The 12,500-nt window shown below is 56.6% G+C and overlaps 2 non-coding genes and 1 pseudogene across 2 annotated transcripts; all 3 read left to right on the top strand.

Annotated features, from left to right (window-relative positions):
• The first annotated feature begins 5,140 nt into the window (after positions 1 to 5,140).
• LOC124574467 lies at positions 5,141 to 7,050 on the top strand. The gene has a single exon (XR_006972290.1). It is a non-coding gene; the product is annotated as a small subunit ribosomal RNA (ribosomal RNA).
• A 351-nt stretch (positions 7,051 to 7,401) lies between these two features.
• Positions 7,402 to 7,556, top strand: LOC124574447. The gene has a single exon (XR_006972272.1). It is a non-coding gene; the product is annotated as a 5.8S ribosomal RNA (ribosomal RNA).
• A 188-nt stretch (positions 7,557 to 7,744) lies between these two features.
• LOC124574433 overlaps positions 7,745 to 12,500 on the top strand; it is a 7,958-nt pseudogene continuing 3,202 nt past the window's right edge.

The raw sequence follows: 12,500 nt of genomic DNA on the forward strand, positions 1-12,500 counted from the left end.
ATACCTCCATCTATGCGAATCTGACAACACTACGTCCGCCATGTCGAGCGCACCACAAAACACAGCGCCATCTGTAGGTCTCCCGCGGCATGACGTCCTGCAACGACGATACCGCCATCTATGAGACGCCAAGCCGACCAAGACATCGATGGGCCCACAGTGCCCATCTTTCGACCCCACCCACAAAGCCTGCGTCCTCTGTCGACCACAGCACCCCAACGCCAGCGCCTCTGCCGCACGAAATCGTGGACCGGCAATCACTCCACCTGCGCCCCACTCCAACCGCCCAACTCGCAACTCCAGCGGATGAACGGCGGACTTTTCCCGCAGTCGCAATGTGCAATCCACCCCTATAACATGCGTTTCATGAAGAGTTATCTCCAATATGCGACATTCCCGCTGTCCCTATACATGAGCTGCGGGCTGTACCAGTTACGAGCTAGAGACGCGACCGCGTTGCTCTCTGTACGAATGCCGATGCTGAGCGGTCAGCTAGGAGGCGCTCCATCCATGTCGGTACCGGTGAGCGTTGCACTCGCAGTCGCAAGAACGTACGGCAAGTATATTACCTGGAAGAGTCAATGACAGTCCACGCCCCCCTGCGTGGGAAGAGTCTTTCTAGGCCATGACCCACCGGAAGGGCGCAGCGTCCCCCACCCCAGACATGTGACGTCACACCATCGGTATTGACGACTAGACTGATTCCTTATAATCATTTGCCATACACCGGTGGAAGCTGCCGAGACGAGTAACTACATAGCGGGCTCGCCGTGTCACTAATGTACAGAGATACAACAGTTTCGACTGGAACCGGATTAAACGTATACACGGCGCTGATTAGTAATAGATAGAGCCATCAGAATACAGATAATGTATACAACTGTCCGTATACATGCTGAAAGACTCTGCTCACAATCACAACCACACGTCAGCCACACACCCTTATCACGCACTACTCTCTGCCTGTAACACGCACACAGACAATATGTAAGCACCAGCATGGAACAACACCCAGTGCATCCTCTCCGCCACATTAGACAATCCACACTGTCATAACCAGACTGGGAGGTCCACTCAGAAAACAGAATATCCCACCCACCCGACAACCACCATTGCTCAGCCAAGCCACCAACACCCACACATGTCCTACACAGGGGTGCACCCAACATCACAATACTGCCTCCTCTCACAGCACACAAACAATGGCAGGAATGAAAGACACAGGTCTGCCACAAGCATGGAATGAGAGCGCCGCCTGTCATGAGCCAAAGGTGCATCCTGACGTGGCAAATCAGATGATGCCGCAGGCATCCACTTACTATAATCACAATCAACAAACCGGCCGCCCCGCCCCGCCCCCCATTAAACCTTTCCTTACAACAATGTGTACCTTAACCTAACCTATATCGTACCGTAACCTAACCTATATCGTACCGTAACCTAACCTATGTCGTACCGTAACCTAACCTATGTCGTACCGTAACCTAACCTATGTCGTACCGTAACCTAACCTATGTCGTACCGTAACCTAACCTATGTCGTACCGTAACCTAACCTATGTCGTACCGTAACCTAACCTATGTCGTACCGTAACCTAACCTATGTCGTACCGTAACCTAACCTATGTCGTACCTTAACCTAACCTATGTCGTACCTTAACCTAACCTATGTCGTACCTTAACCTAACCTATGTCGTACCTTAACCTAACCTATGTCGTACCTTAACCTAACCTATGTCGTACCTTAACCTAACCTATGTCGTACCTTAACCTAACCTATGTCGTACCTTAACCTAACCTATGTCGTACCTTAACCTAACCTATGTCGTACCTTAACCTAACCTATGTCGTACCTTAACCTAACCTATGTCGTACCTTAACCTAACCTATGTCGTACCTTAACCTAACCTATGTCGTACCTTAACCTAACCTATGTCGTACCTTAACCTAACCTATGTCGTACCTTAACCTAACCTATGTCGTACCTTAACCTAACCTATGTCGTACCTTAACCTAACCTATGTCGTACCTTAACCTAACCTATGTCGTACCTTAACCTAACCTATGTCGTACCTTAACCTAACCTATGTCGTACCTTAACCTAACCTATGTCGTACCTTAACCTAACCTATGTCGTACCTTAACCTAACCTATGTCGTACCTTAACCTAACCTATGTCGTACCTTAACCTAACCTATGTCGTACCTTAACCTAACCTATGTCGTACCTTAACCTAACCTATGTCGTACCTTAACCTAACCTATGTCGTACCTTAACCTAACCTATGTCGTACCTTAACCTAACCTATGTCGTACCTTAACCTAACCTATGTCGTACCTTAACCTAACCTATGTCGTACCTTAACCTAACCTGTATTGCGCCTTAACCTAACCTGTATTGCGCCTTAACCTAACCTGTATTGCGCCTTAACGTAACCTGTATTGCGCCTTAACGTAACCTGTATTGCGCCTTAACGTAACCTGTATTGCGCCTTAACGTAACCTGTATTGCGCCTTAACGTAACCTGTATTGCGCCTTAACGTAACCTGTATTGCGCCTTAACGTAACCTGTATTGCGCCTTAACGTAACCTGTATTGCGCCTTAACGTAACCTGTATTGCGCCTTAACGTAACCTGTATTGCGCCTTAACGTAACCTGTATTGCGCCTTAACGTAACCTGTATTGCGCCTTAACGTAACCTGTATTGCGCCTTAACGTAACCTGTATTGCGCCTTAACGTAACCTGTATTGCGCCTTAACGTAACCTGTATTGCGCCTTAACGTAACCTGTATTGCGCCTTAACGTAACCTGTATTGCGCCTTAACGTAACCTGTATTGCGCCTTAACGTAACCTGCATTGCGCCTTAACGTAACCTGCATTGCGCCTTAACGTAACCTGTATTGCGCCTTAACGTAACCTGTATTGCGCCTTAACGTAACCTGTATTGCGCCTTAACGTAACCTGTATTGCGCCTTAACGTAACCTGTATTGCGCCTTAACGTAACCTGTATTGCGCCTTAACGTAACCGATATTGCGCCTTAACGTAACCTATATTGCGCCGTAACGTAACCTATATTGCGCCGTAACGTAACCCACATTGCCCCTTAACGTAACCCACATTGCCCCTTAACGTAACCCACATTGCCCCTTAACGTAACCCAACACACGTTGGGCCTTAACCCAACACACGTTGGGCCTTAACCCAACACACGTTGGGCCTTAACCCAACACACGTTGGGCCTTAACCCAACACACGTTGGGCCTTAACCCAACACACGTTGGGCCTTAACCCAACACACGTTGGGCCTTAACCCAACACACGTTGGGCCTTAACCCAACACACGTTGGGCCTTAACCCAACACACGTTGGGCCTTAACCCAACACACGTTGGGCCTTAACCCAACACACGCTGGGCCTTAACCTGCTCTGTAATTGTCATACGACGCGTTAAATTAGTGTAGTGTTGCCTAACTGCAACCCCCGCAATATAGTTTGCTACTCGCACTGCCCGGTCCCCAGTGTATCGCTTCATGTTAAACACCTTGCAGCTATACACTGTGATGTGGATGGCAGCAGGACGTACATGCTCAATGCCCTTTGCAGTTGTTCATTGGCATTTGCAGTTGTTCATTGGCATTCGCATGTGCGAAGCACTTAGCCTACGCTGTGGTACGGCCTGTGTCAACTGTCCGCTGATGTTGTACGTCCAAATCACACACTGTACTGCACATTGGTCCTCATGTACTGAATGATACATCGTGGTACATGTGACCGTACAACGACTGCGCCAACAACGGCGAACCATGCGGTCCAAATGTTGTGCACTCAGCTACGTGTCGTCTCCCTATAAGAGCTGGATTGCAGTGTGGTATGCCCTGGATGGCGATCAGCATGAGCCGTCTGTTGATGTAGTGGCGCGTGTTGTCAGACGTAGTCGTCTCTTCTCACACACCGTGATAGCATGGTGCACTGCGTTCCACATCTGCGACATGCGACAGAGGCCGGTTGACAGTCGTTCGCGCAATGGACATCGCATACGTACGGGGGCCACCTTCCACGTGTTCGCGAAGCGTGCACATGTTGTTGCGTGTATGTGGGCAGACATAGTGTGTCGTGACACCTGACACAGGCATGCAACAATCGTTGAATTTGCAAATGGCGATGGACGCCTACGTTTGCTGGTGACGTTATGCAAATGAACAACTGGTAAACCGTTGTGGTGCGGTTGTTCTCGCTAGAGGTGAATCAATGATGGCGACGATCGGTTGAGCTACCAACCGGTTGTTCCAGCGATACCCACCATGCCCACGAACGTGAATGGCATCTGGGTGTGAAGCGATACGCGGCGGTGGCTGGGTGGGACCGTCCCCGGCCGGTGAGGGGGGGCCTCCCGGCGTGCTGGCCGCGCGGTGCGTGGGCGCACGCGCTACAGCCGGCTGGTGGGGGCGGCCAGTGGCAGGCGCGCCGGCCGACGGAGGCGGCAGGCGGCGCAGCTGCGCGCCGGCGCACCCTGCACGCGGCGCCGTGCGGCCAAAGTAGGTCCTCGCGGGCCCGGTGCGAAGCGCGGTGGACATCTGCAGTGTGCTGGTCCGATTGAGGACTGTGTGCGCTGAGGATGCGCCGCCGCCCGGCGCTCGGCGCCGCGACGCCGTCTGCTGCTCGGTCGCCTCTGCGGTTCTCGCAGGTGGTTTGTATCGCAGCTGTGCGGACGTGTTGGCGCGTGCGCTGTGCTGGGAGAGTTCGCTTCGGCACCCAAGTGGGGCTTTTGTCCTTCTGTGGCGCTGGCGTTGGAGCTGCCGGTCACCGTAGGTGGCGCGTGTTGTCTCCCGCCGGCAATGCCACGACAGCACGCTCCCGGGCCTCTGTCGGCAGCGGCAAGCTCAGTTGGGAGCACGGGTGGTCGCACCTAAAGCGTCTACTCGCCAAACTCCGGGCGATTGCGCCTCTCTCGAACCCGACCAAGTACTTAGGACGGCGCTGCGCGCCGCCGGGACCTGAGAGGGTTTCGAGGTGTATTGTGCAGGGGAGCTCAGCCTCCTCCTGTTTGCAGAATAATTGAGCGGACGCTTGCGTGTTCGCGCGGGCCCCCGGGACACACTCCCGGGCGGCCGGCTGCTCAGCTCTAGTTGACGCAGCTCCCTGGTTGATCCTGCCAGTAGTCATATGCTTGTCTCAAAGATTAAGCCATGCATGTCTCAGTACAAGCCGCATTAAGGTGAAACCGCGAATGGCTCATTAAATCAGTTATGGTTCCTTAGATCGTACCCACGTTACTTGGATAACTGTGGTAATTCTAGAGCTAATACATGCAAACAGAGTCCCGACCAGAGATGGAAGGGACGCTTTTATTAGATCAAAACCAATCGGTCGGCTCGTCCGGTCCGTTTGCCTTGGTGACTCTGAATAACTTTGGGCTGATCGCACGGTCCTCGTACCGGCGACGCATCTTTCAAATGTCTGCCTTATCAACTGTCGATGGTAGGTTCTGCGCCTACCATGGTTGTAACGGGTAACGGGGAATCAGGGTTCGATTCCGGAGAGGGAGCCTGAGAAACGGCTACCACATCCAAGGAAGGCAGCAGGCGCGCAAATTACCCACTCCCGGCACGGGGAGGTAGTGACGAAAAATAACGATACGGGACTCATCCGAGGCCCCGTAATCGGAATGAGTACACTTTAAATCCTTTAACGAGTATCTATTGGAGGGCAAGTCTGGTGCCAGCAGCCGCGGTAATTCCAGCTCCAATAGCGTATATTAAAGTTGTTGCGGTTAAAAAGCTCGTAGTTGGATTTGTGTCCCACGCTGTTGGTTCACCGCCCGTCGGTGTTTAACTGGCATGTATCGTGGGACGTCCTGCCGGTGGGGCGAGCCGAAGGCGTGCGACGCGCCTCGTGCGTGCTCGTGCGTCCCGAGGCGGACCCCGTTGCAATCCTACCAGGGTGCTCTTGAGTGAGTGTCTCGGTGGGCCGGCACGTTTACTTTGAACAAATTAGAGTGCTTAAAGCAGGCAAGCCCGCCTGAATACTGTGTGCATGGAATAATGGAATAGGACCTCGGTTCTATTTTGTTGGTTTTCGGAACCCGAGGTAATGATTAATAGGGACAGGCGGGGGCATTCGTATTGCGACGTTAGAGGTGAAATTCTTGGATCGTCGCAAGACGAACAGAAGCGAAAGCATTTGCCAAGTATGTTTTCATTAATCAAGAACGAAAGTTAGAGGTTCGAAGGCGATCAGATACCGCCCTAGTTCTAACCATAAACGATGCCAGCCAGCGATCCGCCGCAGTTCCTCCGATGACTCGGCGGGCAGCCTCCGGGAAACCAAAGCTTTTGGGTTCCGGGGGAAGTATGGTTGCAAAGCTGAAACTTAAAGGAATTGACGGAAGGGCACCACCAGGAGTGGAGCCTGCGGCTTAATTTGACTCAACACGGGAAACCTCACCAGGCCCGGACACCGGAAGGATTGACAGATTGATAGCTCTTTCTTGATTCGGTGGGTGGTGGTGCATGGCCGTTCTTAGTTGGTGGAGCGATTTGTCTGGTTAATTCCGATAACGAACGAGACTCTAGCCTGCTAACTAGTCGCGTGACATCCTTCGTGCTGTCAGCGATTACTTTTCTTCTTAGAGGGACAGGCGGCTTCTAGCCGCACGAGATTGAGCAATAACAGGTCTGTGATGCCCTTAGATGTTCTGGGCCGCACGCGCGCTACACTGAAGGAATCAGCGTGTCTTCCTAGGCCGAAAGGTCGGGGTAACCCGCTGAACCTCCTTCGTGCTAGGGATTGGGGCTTGCAATTGTTCCCCATGAACGAGGAATTCCCAGTAAGCGCGAGTCATAAGCTCGCGTTGATTACGTCCCTGCCCTTTGTACACACCGCCCGTCGCTACTACCGATTGAATGATTTAGTGAGGTCTTCGGACTGGTACGCGGCATTGACTCTGTCGTTGCCGATGCTACCGGAAAGATGACCAAACTTGATCATTTAGAGGAAGTAAAAGTCGTAACAAGGTTTCCGTAGGTGAACCTGCGGAAGGATCATTACCGACTAGACTGCATGTCGTTCGATGTGCGTGTCGTGTCGCGCAACACGCTACCTGTACGGCTCGCAGTAGCCGTGCGCCGCGTGCGGAACCACGCGTGCTTCTCAAAACTAACGCCAATGTTGTGTGGTACGAGCGCTGAAGCGCTGGAGCGGCTGGCCTGCGGCACCTGGCGCCTGGCGCCGGTTTTGAATGACTTTCGCCCGACTGCCTGTCCGCTCCGGTGTGGAGCCGTACGACGCCCATCGGCCGTGAGGCCGTTGGACACAGAACGCTTGAACAGGGGCCGCCACACGCCTACGTCCCGCCTATGCAACTGTCTTGAAAGAGACAGTGGAAACTAAGAAAAGATCACCCAGGACGGTGGATCACTCGGCTCGTGGGTCGATGAAGAACGCAGCAAATTGCGCGTCGACATGTGAACTGCAGGACACATGAACATCGACGTTTCGAACGCACATTGCGGTCCATGGATTCCGTTCCCGGGCCACGTCTGGCTGAGGGTCGGCTACGTATACTGAAGCGCGCGGCGTTTGCCCCGCTTCGCAGACCTGGGAGCGTCGCGGCCGCCTGTGGGGCCGGCCGCGCCTCCTGAAACGTGCGATGCGCGCCCGTCGCCTGGCGGTTCGCATACCGGTACTTACTCGGTAGCGTGCACAGCCGGCTGGCGGTGTGGCGTGCGACACCTCGTACAACGACCTCAGAGCAGGCGAGACTACCCGCTGAATTTAAGCATATTACTAAGCGGAGGAAAAGAAACTAACAAGGATTCCCCCAGTAGCGGCGAGCGAACAGGGAAGAGTCCAGCACCGAACCCCGCAGGCTGCCGCCTGTCGTGGCATGTGGTGTTTGGGAGGGTCCACTACCCCGACGCCTCGCGCCGAGCCCAAGTCCAACTTGAATGAGGCCACGGCCCGTAGAGGGTGCCAGGCCCGTAGCGGCCGGTGCGAGCGTCGGCGGGACCTCTCCTTCGAGTCGGGTTGCTTGAGAGTGCAGCTCCAAGTGGGTGGTAAACTCCATCTGAGACTAAATATGACAACGAGACCGATAGCGAACAAGTACCGTGAGGGAAAGTTGAAAAGAACTTTGAAGAGAGAGTTCAAAAGTACGTGAAACCGTTCTGGGGTAAACGTGAGAAGTCCGAAAGGTCGAACGGGTGAGATTCACGCCCATCCGGCCACAGGCCTCCGCCCTCGGCAGATGGGGCCGGCCGCCCGCGCGGAGCAATCCGCGGCGGGGTCGTGTCCGGTTGCCTTTCCACTCGCCGCGGGGTGGGGCCGTTCCGGTGTGCGGTGGGCCGCACTTCTCCCCTAGTAGGACGTCGCGACCCGCTGGGTGCCGGCCTACGGCCCGGGTGCGCAGCCTGTCCTTCCGCGGGCCTCGGTTCGCGTCTGTTGGGCAGAGCCCCGGTGTCCTGGCTGGCTGCCCGGCGGTATATCTGGAGGAGTCGATTCGCCCCTTTGGGCGCTCGGGCTCCCGGCAAGCGCGCGCGGTTCTTCCCGGATGACGGACCTACCTGGCCCGGCCCCGGACCCGCGCCGCTGTTGGCTCGGGATGCTCTCGGGCGGAATAATCGCTCCCGTCAGCGGCGCTTCAGCTTTGGACAATTTCACGACCCGTCTTGAAACACGGACCAAGGAGTCTAACATGTGCGCGAGTCATTGGGCTGTACGAAACCTAAAGGCGTAATGAAAGTGAAGGTCTCGCCTTGCGCGGGCCGAGGGAGGATGGGGCTTCCCCGCCCTTCACGGGGCGGCGGCCTCCGCACTCCCGGGGCGTCTCGTCCTCATTGCGAGGTGAGGCGCACCTAGAGCGTACACGTTGGGACCCGAAAGATGGTGAACTATGCCTGGCCAGGACGAAGTCAGGGGAAACCCTGATGGAGGTCCGTAGCGATTCTGACGTGCAAATCGATCGTCGGAGCTGGGTATAGGGGCGAAAGACTAATCGAACCATCTAGTAGCTGGTTCCCTCCGAAGTTTCCCTCAGGATAGCTGGTGCTCGTACGAGTCTCATCCGGTAAAGCGAATGATTAGAGGCCTTGGGGCCGAAACGACCTCAACCTATTCTCAAACTTTAAATGGGTGAGATCTCCGGCTTGCTTGATATGCTGAAGCCGCGAGCAAACGACTCGGATCGGAGTGCCAAGTGGGCCACTTTTGGTAAGCAGAACTGGCGCTGTGGGATGAACCAAACGCCGAGTTAAGGCGCCCGAATCGACGCTCATGGGAAACCATGAAAGGCGTTGGTTGCTTAAGACAGCAGGACGGTGGCCATGGAAGTCGGAATCCGCTAAGGAGTGTGTAACAACTCACCTGCCGAAGCAACTAGCCCTGAAAATGGATGGCGCTGAAGCGTCGTGCCTATACTCGGCCGTCAGTCTGGCAGTCATGGCCGGTCCTTGCGGCCGGCCGCGAAGCCCTGACGAGTAGGAGGGTCGCGGCGGTGGGCGCAGAAGGGTCTGGGCGTGAGCCTGCCTGGAGCCGCCGTCGGTGCAGATCTTGGTGGTAGTAGCAAATACTCCAGCGAGGCCCTGGAGGGCTGACGCGGAGAAGGGTTTCGTGTGAACAGCCGTTGCACACGAGTCAGTCGATCCTAAGCCCTAGGAGAAATCCGATGTTGATGGGGGCCGTCATAGCATGATGCACTTTGTGCTGGCCCCCGTTGGGCGAAAGGGAATCCGGTTCCTATTCCGGAACCCGGCAGCGGAACCGATACAAGTCGGGCCCCTCTTTTAGAGATGCTCGTCGGGGTAACCCAAAAGGACCCGGAGACGCCGTCGGGAGATCGGGGAAGAGTTTTCTTTTCTGCATGAGCGTTCGAGTTCCCTGGAATCCTCTAGCAGGGAGATAGGGTTTGGAACGCGAAGAGCACCGCAGTTGCGGCGGTGTCCCGATCTTCCCCTCGGACCTTGAAAATCCGGGAGAGGGCCACGTGGAGGTGTCGCGCCGGTTCGTACCCATATCCGCAGCAGGTCTCCAAGGTGAAGAGCCTCTAGTCGATAGAATAATGTAGGTAAGGGAAGTCGGCAAATTGGATCCGTAACTTCGGGATAAGGATTGGCTCTGAGGATCGGGGCGTGTCGGGCTTGGTCGGGAAGTGGGTCAGCGCTAACGTGCCGGGCCTGGGCGAGGTGAGTGCCGTAGGGGTGCCGGTAAGTGCGGGCGTTTAGCGCGGGCGTGGTCTGCTCTCGCCGTTGGTTGGCCTCGTGCTGGCCGGCGGTGCAGGATGCGCGCGCCTGCGCGGCGTTCGCGCCCCGGTGCTTCAACCTGCGTGCAGGATCCGAGCTCGGTCCCGTGCCTTGGCCTCCCACGGATCTTCCTTGCTGCGAGGCCGCGTCCGCCTTAGCGTGCTCCTCCGGGGGCGCGCGGGTGCGCGGATTCTCTTCGGCCGCCATTCAACGATCAACTCAGAACTGGCACGGACTGGGGGAATCCGACTGTCTAATTAAAACAAAGCATTGCGATGGCCCTAGCGGGTGTTGACGCAATGTGATTTCTGCCCAGTGCTCTGAATGTCAACGTGAAGAAATTCAAGCAAGCGCGGGTAAACGGCGGGAGTAACTATGACTCTCTTAAGGTGGCCAAGTGGCGGCGGTGTGGCTGCATCCGGACTTGGCTTTTCGAAGTGCGGTCTTGATGTAGTCGTGCTGCTGCTGCGAGGTGCCTTCCTTGGGTTATAGTTACAGGGAGAGTGATGCGCAATACATGGGCCTAGCCCTCTTAGCCTCTCCTCTCCTGCGGTCTTCTCCCCTTCTCGTGGGCCCGCTGATTTTTTTTGCAGAGTGGAAGACCGCACCAGGGGCTTGGGGGGGTTACCAGCCCCCCCTCGCATTATCCCTTTATAGTTGGGGGCAGCCGACAAGAAACAAGAGATGGTGGCCCTTCCGCTGAAGGTGCCACCCCAGCTACCCCAGCACCTATCCGGCCAACCGGCCGTAACGAAAATGCGATAGTTTGTGTAGCTCCCTTTGCTTGCAGTGAGTGCCACCGCACTTTTACCACGAAGAACGGTCTCGGGGTCCATCGCCGCCGCCAACACCCTGCGGCCGCCAACGCTGAGATCGTGACGGAGAGGCATCGCGCGAGGTGGACGGAGGAAGAAGTCCTGTCGCTCGCCAAGGCAGAGGCCGAACTGTTCCTGGAGAGGGACGCCCGGTTCTTCTTTGTAAATCAAGAACTTACCAGGATGTTCCCCGACCGAACGCTTGAGGCAATCAAGTGCCGACGGCGGCAAGCTGCCCACAAGCAGCTTGTCCGCCAATTCATGGAGGCACTTGAGATCGGTCGGGGTGAAGAGCCGGCGTCCCGCCGTGGAGCAGCGAGCTCGCTGCCTGACGCGGGCGAGGCCGCTGCGCCGCCCGTCGACGCAGCCGAGGACTTCGCGGCCGACACCACCGGGCCGCCGCCGGAGGGGCCGACTGACGCCGCCATCTGGGAGCATCTGGCGGGGCTACCTGCTTCCGCCCAGCGTTTCTCTGCCCTGGATCGAGTCATTGGTCTGGGGCGGGGCACGCCGCCCGATGTCATCCTGGGCATGCTCCCGGATGCCCTTGCGTCGGTCGGGTCCAGGGGGGAGAGGTCGATCACCAGGACACAGCGGCCGCGCCAACCATCCAAGCGGCCGCCTGCCGCCCCGCCGCTGCAGAAGCGCAAGCGGCGCCGCTGGGAATACGCGCGGACACAGGACGCCTTCCGTAGGTCGCGTGCGCGTTGCGTGCGCGGCTTGCTGGACGGCACCCTGCTGCAGCCGCCACCCGACATCCCCGGTCTGCTGGACTTCTGGGCGGACCTCTTCACGAAGAAGCCGATCTCCACCGCCGGCTTCATCCGTGACCGCCTTCTCCCGCACTCGGAGCCTGTCGCTCCTGAGTGCCTATGGGGGCCGGTCACACGTGAGGAGGTCGCTGCTGCCTTGCCGCCCAGGGGATCGGCAGCCGGGCCGGACGGCCTGACTCCAGCGGAGCTGCGGCGCCTGCCGCATGAAGTCCTGGTGAAACTCTTGAACCTCTTCCTCCTGGCCCGTGCCCTCCCCGAGCGTCTGCTTCGCGCCCGGACGTCACTTCTCCCCAAAACGGCTGCACCAACATCCCCCGCTGACTTTCGCCCCATTACGGTCTGCTCGGTGTTGGCGCGGACCTTTCACAAGGTTCTCGCGTCACGCCTGATGCGTGCATGTGCTGTGGACGAACGTCAGCGGGCATTCATCCCCCGGGATGGGATGTTGGAAAACACCTTCATCTTGGACACTGCTCTCACCGACGCAGTCCGCTCCTGTCGCTCTGTTTTTGTGGCATCGATCGACGTCTCTAAAGCGTTCGATTCGGTGGACCATGCCGCCCTCCGCCCCGTGCTGAGGGCTCATGGCCTGCCGGATTGCTTTATTGAGTACGTCGAAAGGTGTTACGAGGGTAGCACGACGGTGATAGCGGGCGGCGCCGACGTGGGCGTG

Source organism: Schistocerca americana, unplaced genomic scaffold, assembly GCF_021461395.2.
Source record: "Schistocerca americana isolate TAMUIC-IGC-003095 unplaced genomic scaffold, iqSchAmer2.1 HiC_scaffold_215, whole genome shotgun sequence".
Lineage (NCBI taxonomy): Eukaryota > Metazoa > Arthropoda > Insecta > Orthoptera > Acrididae > Schistocerca > Schistocerca americana.